The sequence below is a fragment of the Lissotriton vulgaris genome, chromosome 11 (assembly GCF_964263255.1).
Source record: "Lissotriton vulgaris chromosome 11, aLisVul1.2, whole genome shotgun sequence".
NCBI lineage: Eukaryota > Metazoa > Chordata > Amphibia > Caudata > Salamandridae > Lissotriton > Lissotriton vulgaris.
In genome coordinates, this window is record NC_141699.1 from 944,407,046 (window position 1) to 944,420,063 (window position 13,018).

Below are 13,018 nucleotides of genomic sequence, written 5' to 3' on the forward strand. Positions count from 1 at the left end.
GTCTCTCACGGCGGCAAACGCGGGAAAAGTGATGAGCGATTGCCTATTTCGCTGCGCTTGTATATATATTAACGTTAATAGCTATAAATCATTGGCACCTGTTGATTATTTTGTTTTCGTCATTTCATGTACGGAGTAGCAAAGTTCCGACTTAGGACGCCCAGGATTGGTGGTGTGACGTCTGCGGAGTTTTGTGGGGGCTTCCCTGATTGGATGTGCATATGGTAGGCTCTGAGGATTGGTGATTTTGGCATATGTGGAGTTTGACATTGGCTAAAGCATTGGGAGGTCTAAGACGGAGTTCTAGTTTAAACGCCAGTGATTGGCGGTGTGACGTATGCGGAGTTTTGTGAGAGCTTTCCTGATTAGATGTATCAATGGTCGGCTCTAAGATATAAAATATATTTTTAGACCAACTATAATTGATAACACCTAATTATCATGTATTCGACACCGTCTGTAGATCCTTCTATACGATTTAACTGTCTTAGGCCCCCTTCTATAAACTTACACACTAATAAACTATATGTAGAAATAAAAGACCAAAATTTAAAAGGAAACATTTCCTTTTAAGTTTCATTTATTGTTTACATCCTTTATTTAATAAGTATCAACAATCGTCCTTTCCCTGGTTTTCTTCGAAACCCTAAATGGAAAGTCTTTCCTCTCTTGCAAATGCAATTTTTACGAAAACTAGAACTCTAACCGCGGGATCTACACTAAACTGTATGAGGCCTAGACCTCCAATCGTTGAAGTCGATGCTTAACTCCGTATACGCTAAAACCTCCAACTCTTAGAGCCGACCATTGATACATCTAATCAGGGATGCGCTCACAAAACTCCGCATACGTCACACCGCCAATCACTGGCGTTTAAACTAGAACTCCGTCTTAGACCTCCCAATGCTTTAGCCAATGTCAAACTCCACATATGCCAAAATCACCAATCCTCAGAGCCTACCATATGCACATTCAATCAGGGAAGCCCCCACAAAACTCCGCAGACGTCACACCACCAATCCTGGGCATCCTAAGTCGGAACTTTGCTACTCCGTACATGAAATGACGAAAACAAAATAATCAACAGGTGCCAATGATTTATAGCTATTAACGTTATTATATATACAAGCGCAGCGAAATAGGCAATCGCTCATCACTTTTCCCGCGTTTGCCGCCGTGAGAGACATATCGACCTGCCACCGGACATAGGGAGCCCTGCCGACCACCCTCAGGTGAGACTCTAGACTAGAGTCAGCAACTAGATTACTTACAATAAGACACAATAAGAATCAATATTTCCCTTTTGGTTACAATGTCCCCTTATTTTTAAATTTACAGGCAGGGAGATCTTTTAACCCTAATTCCATACATACAAGGATCAAGAACCATCTTACATCTTTGAGACCTGAAAAGAACAAGTATCTAACTGTTTAGGTAAGACGACTAACAAAAGATTGAAAGACTCGAACATCAAGAATTAGGAAATATACAACTTAGTGTTAATTTTGCACATATATTTTCTCTAGGCTAACAAAGTGGCTGTTGAAACCAACACTCCGTAAATAGATCAACTTTCAAAACAGATACTTGATTTCAAGACATTATGAAAAGATCGATATATATTTTATTAGGTAAGATAACTGCCATTTGTCGATATACTCTGAACAATCTTAATTGACCAACTACTTATAATTCACTTCAAAAAGATGTAAAATAAATATCCCGTTATTTCTCTTTTTATACTCCTAAAAAATCAGAGAACTAGAAAACTCCAGGGATGAAAAACTATTCAGCATCAATCTATACAAAGGGTTCCGACTGGCGGGCACTAACTGTTTTATTACCAAATCAATCAGGTAATAAACAGCGCACAACGCCTGCTTGTCACGAATAATTGGAATTAATAATTCTCGTAAACTAATTGCTTGTATGATATTGCTTCATTCTCCCCTCTTTAGTTTTATCAAACTTGAGACAGAGAACTTATCTTGAACAGCTCCTTAGAAATTTCCTATTAGTAAGTATCCTACGACCAACACTATAAAATATCCTTTATAGTAAACCACCCTCTAATAAAGGACAATGAAACTGAAAAATATATCCATAAAATATTAACTACCTATACATATATATGCTATAGTAAACGAGGCATTACCTTCTATATTCATACCAGACAGTAAATCCGTTGATCATCACTAAGTTTGCTTTACCATACAGAGTTTTTGATCGCTTATATAAATAAATTAAATAAAACAACTCTGTGAACAATTGCTTTCTAAGTCTCAAAAAAAGAACTATTACCATAACTGCCCTTGTATCACTTGAATTCCTTCTCCGTATAGTGATGGACAAAATACCGCAAGGAAATGACAACGAAAATGTAAATGTAAATTAGAATGTTTTTATCAAACTACAGCTGCTAAAACTTTTTTAATGTTAGAACTTGTTTTTGGATTGTATAAATATGTGACGTTGAAACGATATAATATTATGTTCTATATGCATCTTCACTTTATAGATATTGTGTGGCTGCTCCAGGAAGAAGGCGCTGGCCGCCGAAACGCGCGTAGAGACTGAATTTTTATGCCACCTATCTTTTTTATTGTTTGTCAATTTGCATATAATAATGTTTATGTTAAATATATACTGTGAATTTTTAACTGTGATTTGATGCTATATAAATGTATTTTTTAACTGTATGAATTGTTTAATAAAATTACTTTTTTAGTTAGCTGTAGTCGATTTTCCATAATTTCTTACCATTAAGGTATTCTAATCTTTAAGTTGCCTAGGTTGTTACTTTTCATTTGTACTATTTTCCCTGACCTAGGAATTGCTAAATTCATTTATTCAGGGGGTCCTTGCTAAATACACATACAGAAAAATGTGAGTATACATTCTGGACATAACTTGTGTAAACATTTGAAATTCCTACAAAAAACAACTCATCAAATGATACATTATGCTTATTTAATTGCTACCCTTAAGGCTTTGTGATCACTATAATATGACTCTAATAAACCATAGTACGTTAAGTGTACATTAGTATAGACATGATCTAATGTCGAATTGTAGTCTTGTATATTCTTGTATTTTTTGGTCACATTTAAATTCGTTTTGCATATATTCTAATAGTAGTGCTGTGTTTTGTGATATTTGTGTTACATCTATGTTGAAATCACCCATTATTATATAGTTATAATTAGGGTAAAAGTTTAATATGGTACTTAGAACTTGTAACAGTGTTTGTATATGTACATGTGGTGGCTTGTATAGTATAAAAAATAAGTAGTTGCAATTATTAAGATGCAGAGTAAAATGTAGAATGTCAATTTCGTGTTGTGTTTCATATATTGGCATTAAGAAAATATTCTTTTTGTAATAAATTGCTATTCCATGCTTAGTTATCTGATGGTGGAATTTATCAAATATTAATAGATGGTATTTTTTATTAAGAAAGTATTGCTATCTGCTGTTCTAGTGGTGTTTATTTCAGTGAGGGATAGAATATCTGCATTCATTATATTTGTGTTGGATGTTATTGCTGTGTAATTTTTTTGTAGTGAACGTGTATTATGTACAATAATAGTACACAGTTGGCTATAGTTACCTGATTGGGGTACTGATATTTGCAATTGCATATCTGTCCTTAATCTTGTCATTTCTTCATGTACTTTTGGATGTACAACTATTTTGTCTAGCTGAAAGTTTTAATATATATGTTGGCTAATGATTTGGCTCTGCTTAAAGCTACATAATGCAAATGATGTATTTTGTTAATTTGGATGTAAAGTAGTTCAATAGTTTCTCCTTGTGTTCTATGTATAGTACGTGCAGATGATTGTCGTAGGCGAAATTCTTTGCGTATAATTGTTATAAATTATTGTGTAAATTGAAAATGTTGTGATATAGTATGAATTGGTGTCCAATGAGGCAAAATGTTAGTGCTACATATGTGTCTATTTTCTTGCCTTGGTAATTTACCAACGGTTTCCTTATCAAAATGAATCCATATTACATTAGGGGTGTTATTGATAGTTTCTACAAATTCAACTATGCCTGTAGCACCATTTGTTAAGCCATCATTAACATTTATATTGCAAGTTAGATCATATCTTAATTTTAAGGCAATATGTAATATGAATGGCAGGCCCATTGTTTTAGTTGGGTCTGTAGGTAATTGAGTTAGTATTTTTTTTTTACTACCTCAGTTGAGTCAGATGCAACTGTATCTATAGCTGTTGCTGTGTATACAGGATAGTTTATTATGTGTTGCAATAAAACTTCACTATTAATGTTATTAATATTACCTTATTTGTTTGTTGACATAATATAAGGTATAGTTTTGCTAATGTTTTCTGGTGGTTCTAATTCTTGTGTTTGTATTTGTATTATATCTGAATTAGTTTGTTTCCCTTCTCGTAATCTGTTTAGTAGTTCAGCAAATGTCAAGTCATTTAGCTGCCTCATAATCTTTGTTAACTCAAATAACTTAAAATGTGTTTGCCATAGATTAGTACTTAATGGTCTGTATGAATGCCTAGAGTTTTCAAATATGTATGTGTCAAAAACTGGCTTTAATTGATAAAAGTCTCCAATCGCTAAAATGGATATTCCCCCAAAAGGGAGATGAGACATTTTTATTTCTTGTAATCTATTATGTATGAAATTGAATAGATTTTCCCCTACCATTGATATCTCATCAATTATTAGCAATTTAAGATGCATTAATTTGTTTTGTAGTGTGCTGCTGTTCTCATGAGTTAGTGGTTTATGAGTTAGTGTTTGCGAAACTGGTACTATGTAGCGTTTTACTATGAATGTTATGTGTTGCTTTGCCTGTTGGAGCTGTAAGCAATACATATATGTTGTCTGGACTTTCTCCTGCTCTAGTATTGTAGTAGCGTAGTAATGTTTGGTAAAGTGCTGTAATAAGGAAGCTTTTGACTACTCCTGCACCACCTGTACAAAATGTGTAGCAGGGTGCTTCTTTTGTTTTTCCCAATGTAAGTGATGGTATAAAAAGTTAAGTTGTTCATTTGTAAGATTCTGCATTACAATGCCATATTGGTTATTTGGCATTATATTATTGGGTAGTGCTTCTTCAATACCTGTACTTCTAATGCCTAAATCGAATGATAAGTCATATAATAGTGGTTCATTAACTTGAACTTCATGACATATGTTGTCATCTGTTTCTATATCTGTTGGAGGTGTAAGTAATGTGTCTAATGTACTGTTTTCATTGTCATTGGTTGTTAGTGTTTTATTATATTTTTTATGATTAAAGTCAACTGTGTTTTTAATTTCTAGATATTGTTCATAATAGGATTCTTTATGACCAAGTATTAGATTTTCTACTCTCCATGGGTAATAAAGCATTAACAATTCTCTATAATATTTTCTAAGTAATTTTTTTTGTTAAATCTGCAATTTCGAATTATTTTTGGCTTTTTGCGTTTTGTATAGTCTGCTTCTATTGCTTCATCCTGTATATTAATCTCAAGTTCTTCCTCATCTGAGCTATAAAAGTTATTTTCAGTGAGAAAATTCTCATGGTCTGTTTCCTTTTTTTTCCTTCCTACTTTTTTTTCATCATACATAGATGCATAGTCAGCTAATGTAGATGTTTCAAATTTTTTAGGCCGTTTGCTGTACTTTACTATAATATTTTCATATTGTTTTTTATTGGTTGTATCTGGCAACAAATTTATAGTCCCTATGTCTTTTAATAAGTATGTATGCTTTTCTTGTGGGTTTGTATTAAAGAATACAAAAGATCTTGAACTTTTCCGTAAAGGAATTTGTAGTATAAGATAGGCTGCTTCTTGTGCACTTATTTCTGTACAGTTTAAGAATTTGTTACCTATATGCTTAAGTTGATCTTTTATACTTGGATTGTGATATACTTCTTTTGCAGCTTGTGCAATTATTCTGCTCATTCTACGTTGTGATTTACTAATATATGAAACTATATTTACGGCACATGCATATGCATCTAAGATGTATTGTATATCTATGTTTGCTTGCCATGCTAGTAAAATTGTAGTATTGTAGTTATCAATAAAGCATTCAGCTGGTGTTCTTTTTAGAAAAATAGTATTTTTTGTATAGTACACTGTACACATAAAACATACTGTCTTATATCTAGTTGCATAGAATCTAAAAACTGACTAAAAGTATAACTTTGGAACTCTTGTGTGTTCATAGTTAGATGTATTAGTTCAATTTGCTGAAGGAGCTCTTGATCTGTTTTGTCCAGCCCTAATGGTTCTAATATAAAGGTTTCTGGCATTGTATATTTTGGGTTCTGATATTTGCATGTTCTTTTATGTTTGATACGGCAATTTTTTGTATGCCCGTGCCTTTGGATGGGTAATAAAGACTCTATATTTGGATCTTGTGTTTTTACACATGTTACATACTTATTTATAAAAGTAATAACTTCATTGAGTTCAGAAGTTTCATATTGTGGAGCATTCTCTATCCATATTATAGCATGTATATGTGGTGATCCTCGTTGTTGGAATTCAACTCTATAAAAGTAATCTATAATTTTGCCAATTGGGTTACTTTCATGTAATAAAATACAATTAAATAATTTTCTAACTTGGAAGTCAAAATGTCTTGCACATGTAATCGGATTTTGTTGAATTAATGTGCATTTTGTTTCCCATGACATATTCTCAAATTCTTCATTTGTACATTCTTTCCTTTTTCACTACGCAATAATATGTTAATTAAATGATACCATTTTGTTTCTGCTGCTGATAAAGTTAAAAAAATGTTGGTATTCCTAATTATCTAATCATAGCAAATAGGTCTTTTTTGCATTGCTCCCAATATGGTGGTATACTACGTATAGTTTTTAGTATTTTGTGCCCCTCATTATATTGTAAAATGCTGTCTAATTTTGTTTTATGTCTTTTGCAGTTATAATCTTTCCATTATTAAAGTATTTTCTAAGTGAGATGTATATTTTGCTTTGTATTTGTTTTATGCATAATTTTGTCAATTTAAAAAAAACATTTGTTATTGACCTTGCTACTCTTTGATCATTACTTCTTAATCCCATTGACAGATTGTGCTGTAAAGTATTGGTGCATGCCTTTCTTTATTTGTTGGCCTTCGCTTTCCACAAAATAATGTAGGGAAAGCTAAATATTGAGAATCTATGTCTTCATATAGACCTCTTGGTGTGTTATATTCTGCAGGTGCTAAACTTGAAATATTAATGTTTTCTGTAGTTATAGTTTCATTAGTTAACATAGTATCTAAATTCCCTGCTGCAATGTTGTCTTCGGAATCTGATGTATTGTTTGTATCAGAAGTGTCATTACAAGGTGGTATATTTGCTGGTATATATTCCCAATCTGGATTAATGGTGACTCCATAGTCTTTGAACATACTGCTAGTAGTTCCTAAATATAGAGCTGCATGTTTTACTTTATTTGGTCTAAAATTTTCAAAATGGGTATAAGATTTATAACTTAATTTTCTTTTTAATTTGATGGGAATTGTCATGTTATCATTAATTTGCCTTGGTAAAACAGTAACAGTTGTCATTACATGTGCAGGTACATTAACTACTGCACCTGAGAGAGATTTTTGGAACCCACTTGGTAGTGTTCTAATTTGTAAAAAAGGTATTCTTGGCGATACCTATCTTTCTTCTAAATTATGCAAGTGTAAGGCTGATGGGATATCGGGAAATTTCATCCCATTATAAAAAGAACAGGGTGGTATTTTGTCCTTACAAATATATGTGTAATATGTTTTACATATATCATCTGTTTGGAATTTGCTAATGTTACATGCTATGAATGTTGCCTGTTTTTTTATATTGTGTGTTTTCTGAATATTTTGTTTATGCCATAATTGATTGCAAATCGTGCAAGCATACTCTGGACCATATGTTATTTGGGCATGAAAGCTACTAATTATGTCATTTGTTGTTTGTAACCTTATATTTGTATTAGTGTTATGTGCATTTTCTTGTTCTTGCGTATGCTTTCTTTTTCTGTTACTGTTATTTTGTAGAACTTGTATCCTACTTGTTTTTTGAGTTTGTAATTCAGCATCAGGTGTAAATGTGTCTGTTAGTACATTGGTATTGCTAATAGTTGTGTTAGAAGTCAAATCACTGTGTGTTATCAAAAGCTGTTCATTTGCTTGGCTATTGCTGTTTATTGTGTCTATAATTGTATCTTCTACTTGTACGTTTGTTGTTGGTATATGTGTTAATGCATTTTGAGATATTTTTGTAGTATGGACATATATGTTTTTTATAGACTTCATTTTACCCTTGCTGTGGTTTTGTTGTGTTACCTTAAGTGACAGTTTGCTAATTGTGATTATTTTCACTGGAGTTAATTGTAAAGTAATACTCAGTGAATTTGTTAGCTTTTCTTTATCCGCTAACTGTCTGATGTATTCTATAAGTACATTAATAGATTTGATTTCTATAGCAATACTGTCATATGGCTACTTCTTTTCTACATACTGTGTTAAGTTAGCATGAGTTTATTAAATGTTTGCATGCCGTTTTCATTCTTGCTTCACTTTTGCACACGACACATAATTGTTGTTTTAGCTTTCAACCCAGAAGAGCTTCGTGACTTACTAGAGAAATACTATGTTATTGCTCTGATATCAGTTTTGTTCTGCACTCTGTCTGCACAGAGAGTGCTGAAGGCTACACGGATAACTTAACCCAGTGTTGTTGTAAGGTCTGATCTTCGCACCCCTATAGACATAACACACATGCTGCTGCCAAAATCTGGCTCTAGGCGAGTTTTATATTGTTGTGCTGAACGCACAAAAACACACTTGATATGCTTCACATGCAGAGAGCTGGTGGAAGGTGATGTGATCGTCCTGCCACTGAGATTTTAAGGTATGGGCCCGCCCTGCTAAAACCCAAATGAGACCTTAATAGATATAAAATACTATGCTAAATAGGGAGAGTGTGAATTAGACATTGTTAATTTCTATTCATTTCAGCAGATTAGTATGCTCTCACCATTCGCCTTTTATGGACTGATAACTATGCTGATAACTTTGTTGCTTATAATATGTTTGTTAGTATTATACAAGATACTGCATTTGAGAACCTTGCATTAGTAAATAAATATTTCAAACATGCACGTGTCCTCTTTTACTCCACGTTCTGGTTTGTGATGATTATATAACGAAAGAGTGTTCATGTGTTCCACGATTCCTGAGGTACTCTAAGTTCATGTTCTGGTCTGTCTAAGCATTGGGAGTTTGTTATGACCAATGAGACACTGTAGCTAGCTCGGTAAGGGGATTTTGGGTACTGAGGTGAGTTTTGGGCCATCCTAATTCACCGAGGTTCCAGGTCTCTATGCACAGTTCTGTAGGAGAAAGGAATTCCCGCTACATGGCGCCCATACGTTGTTGGCCTTATATCATGACACTCGAGTAGTATATCATTCAATCCTTAACCCCTTCACTGACGTTTCCGGTAAACGGTGGTGTCGGAAAAACCTACCTATTTTTGAAATAGGTCTTTTCAAGCTTGATTCTTTCTAAAACGGTTTTCCTTGAATTACTACCCAGTTGTGCTACAGAGTTTACTTTGTTTTTTCTAATTCCTGTGCTGTCATGGCCCAGCCCGTGGACATTCCGCTGCATAGTCGCATTGCGGTGCGAGATCATTTGCGGGCTTACAATGTACCTTTGGAGGGCTAGGCTGTGATTATGGTGGTGAGTGCGGAACATGCTTACCCTTACGAACTCTTTTATTCGTGGGTGACATTTCTGGCGGTGGACGCTAATTCAGGCGTTTTCCGCACATACACTCCCACGGTTGTACCTATATCCATATTATAGCATGTATATGTGGTGATCCTCGTTGTTGGAATTCAACTCTATAAAAGTAATCTATAATTTTGCCAATTGGGTTACTTTCATGTAATAAAATACAATTAAATAATTTTCTAACTTGGAAGTCAAAATGTCTTGCACATGTAATCGGATTTTGTTGAATTAATGTGCATTTTGTTTCCCATGACATATTCTCAAATTCTTCATTTGTACATTCTTTCCTTTTTCACTACGCAATAATATGTTAATTAAATGATACCATTTTGTTTCTGCTGCTGATAAAGTTAAAAAAATGTTGGTATTCCTAATTATCTAATCATAGCAAATAGGTCTTTTTTGCATTGCTCCCAATATGGTGGTATACTACGTATAGTTTTTAGTATTTTGTGCCCCTCATTATATTGTAAAATGCTGTCTAATTTTGTTTTATGTCTTTTGCAGTTATAATCTTTCCATTATTAAAGTATTTTCTAAGTGAGATGTATATTTTGCTTTGTATTTGTTTTATGCATAATTTTGTCAATTTAAAAAAAACATTTGTTATTGACTTTGCTACTCTTTGATCATTACTTCTTAATTCCCATTGACAGATTGTGCTGTAAAGTATTGGTGCATGCCTTTCTTTATTTGTTGGCCTTCGCTTTCCACAAAATAATGTAGGGAAAGCTAAATATTGAGAATCTATGTCTTCATATAGACCTCTTGGTGTGTTATATTCTGCAGGTGCTAAACTTGAAATATTAATGTTTTCTGTAGTTATAGTTTCATTAGTTAACATAGTATCTAAATTCCCTGCTGCAATGTTGTCTTCGGAATCTGATGTATTGTTTGTATCAGAAGTGTCATTACAAGGTGGTATATTTGCTGGTATATATTCCCAATCTGGATTAATGGTGACTCCATAGTCTTTGAACATACTGCTAGTAGTTCCTAAATATAGAGCTGCATGTTTTACTTTATTTGGTCTAAAATTTTCAAAATGGGTATAAGATTTATAACTTAATTTTCTTTTTAATTTGATGGGAATTGTCATGTTATCATTAATTTGCCTTGGTAAAACAGTAACAGTTGTCATTACATGTGCAGGTACATTAACTACTGCACCTGAGAGAGATTTTTGGAACCCACTTGGTAGTGTTCTAATTTGTAAAAAAGGTATTCTTGGCGATACCTATCTTTCTTCTAAATTATGCAAGTGTAAGGCTGATGGGATATCGGGAAATTTCATCCCATTATAAAAAGAACAGGGTGGTATTTTGTCCTTACAAATATATGTGTAATATGTTTTACATATATCATCTGTTTGGAATTTGCTAATGTTACATGCTATGAATGTTGCCTGTTTTTTTATATTGTGTGTTTTCTGAATATTTTGTTTATGCCATAATTGATTGCAAATCGTGCAAGCATACTCTGGACCATATGTTATTTGGGCATGAAAGCTACTAATTATGTCATTTGTTGTTTGTAACCTTATATTTGTATTAGTGTTATGTGCATTTTCTTGTTCTTGCGTATGCTTTCTTTTTCTGTTACTGTTATTTTGTAGAACTTGTATCCTACTTGTTTTTTGAGTTTGTAATTCAGCATCAGGTGTAAATGTGTCTGTTAGTACATTGGTATTGCTAATAGTTGTGTTAGAAGTCAAATCACTGTGTGTTATCAAAAGCTGTTCATTTGCTTGGCTATTGCTGTTTATTGTGTCTATAATTGTATCTTCTACTTGTACGTTTGTTGTTGGTATATGTGTTAATGCATTTTGAGATATTTTTGTAGTATGGACATATATGTTTTTTATAGACTTCATTTTACCCTTGCTGTGGTTTTGTTGTGTTACCTTAAGTGACAGTTTGCTAATTGTGATTATTTTCACTGGAGTTAATTGTAAAGTAATACTCAGTGAATTTGTTAGCTTTTCTTTATCCGCTAACTTTCTGATGTATTCTATAAGTACATTAATAGATTTGATTTCTATAGCAATACTGTCATATAGCTACTTCTTTTCTACATACTGTGTTAAGTTAGCATGAGTTTATTAAATGTTTGCATGCCGTTTTCATTCTTGCTTCACTTTTGCACACGACACATAATTGTTGTTTTAGCTTTCAACCCAGAAGAGCTTCGTGACTTACTAGAGAAATACTATGTTATTGCTCTGATATCAGTTTTGTTCTGCACTCTGTCTGCACAGAGAGTGCTGAAGGCTACACGGATAACTTAACCCAGTGTTGTTGTAAGGTCTGATCTTCGCACCCCTATAGACATAACAGACATGCTGCTGCCAAAATCTGGCTCTAGGCGAGTTTTATATTGTTGTGCTGAACGCACAAAAACACACTTGATATGCTTCACATGCAGAGAGCTGGTGGAAGGTGATGTGATCGTCCTGCCACTGAGATTTTAAGGTATGGGCCCGCCCTGCTAAAACCCAAATGAGACCTTAATAGATATAAAATACTATGCTAAATAGGGAGAGTGTGAATTAGACATTGTTAATTTCTATTCATTTCAGCAGATTAGTATGCTCTCACCATTCGCCTTTTATGGACTGATAACTATGCTGATAACTTTGTTGCTTATAATATGTTTGTTAGTATTATACAAGATACTGCATTTGAGAACCTTGCATTAGTAAATAAATATTTCAAACATGCACGTGTCCTCTTTTACTCCACGTTCTGGTTTGTGATGATTATATAACGAAAGAGTGTTCATGTGTTCCACGATTCCTGAGGTACTCTAAGTTCATGTTCTGGTCTGTCTAAGCATTGGGAGTTTGTTATGACCAATGAGACACTGTAGCTAGCTCGGTAAGGGGATTTTGGGTACTGAGGTGAGTTTTGGGCCATCCTAATTCACCGAGGTTCCAGGTCTCTATGCACAGTTCTGTAGGAGAAAGGAATTCCCGCTACATGGCACCCATACGTTGTTGGCCTTATATCATGACACTCGAGTAGTATATCATTCAATCCTTAACCCCTTCACTGACGTTTCCGGTAAACGGTGGTGTCGGAAAAACCTACCTATTTTTGAAATAGGTCTTTTCAAGCTTGATTCTTTCTAAAACGGTTTTCCTTGAATTACTACCCAGTTGTGCTACAGAGTTTACTTTGTTTTTTCTAATTCCTGTGCTGTCATGGCCCAGCCCGTGGACATTCCGCTGCATAGT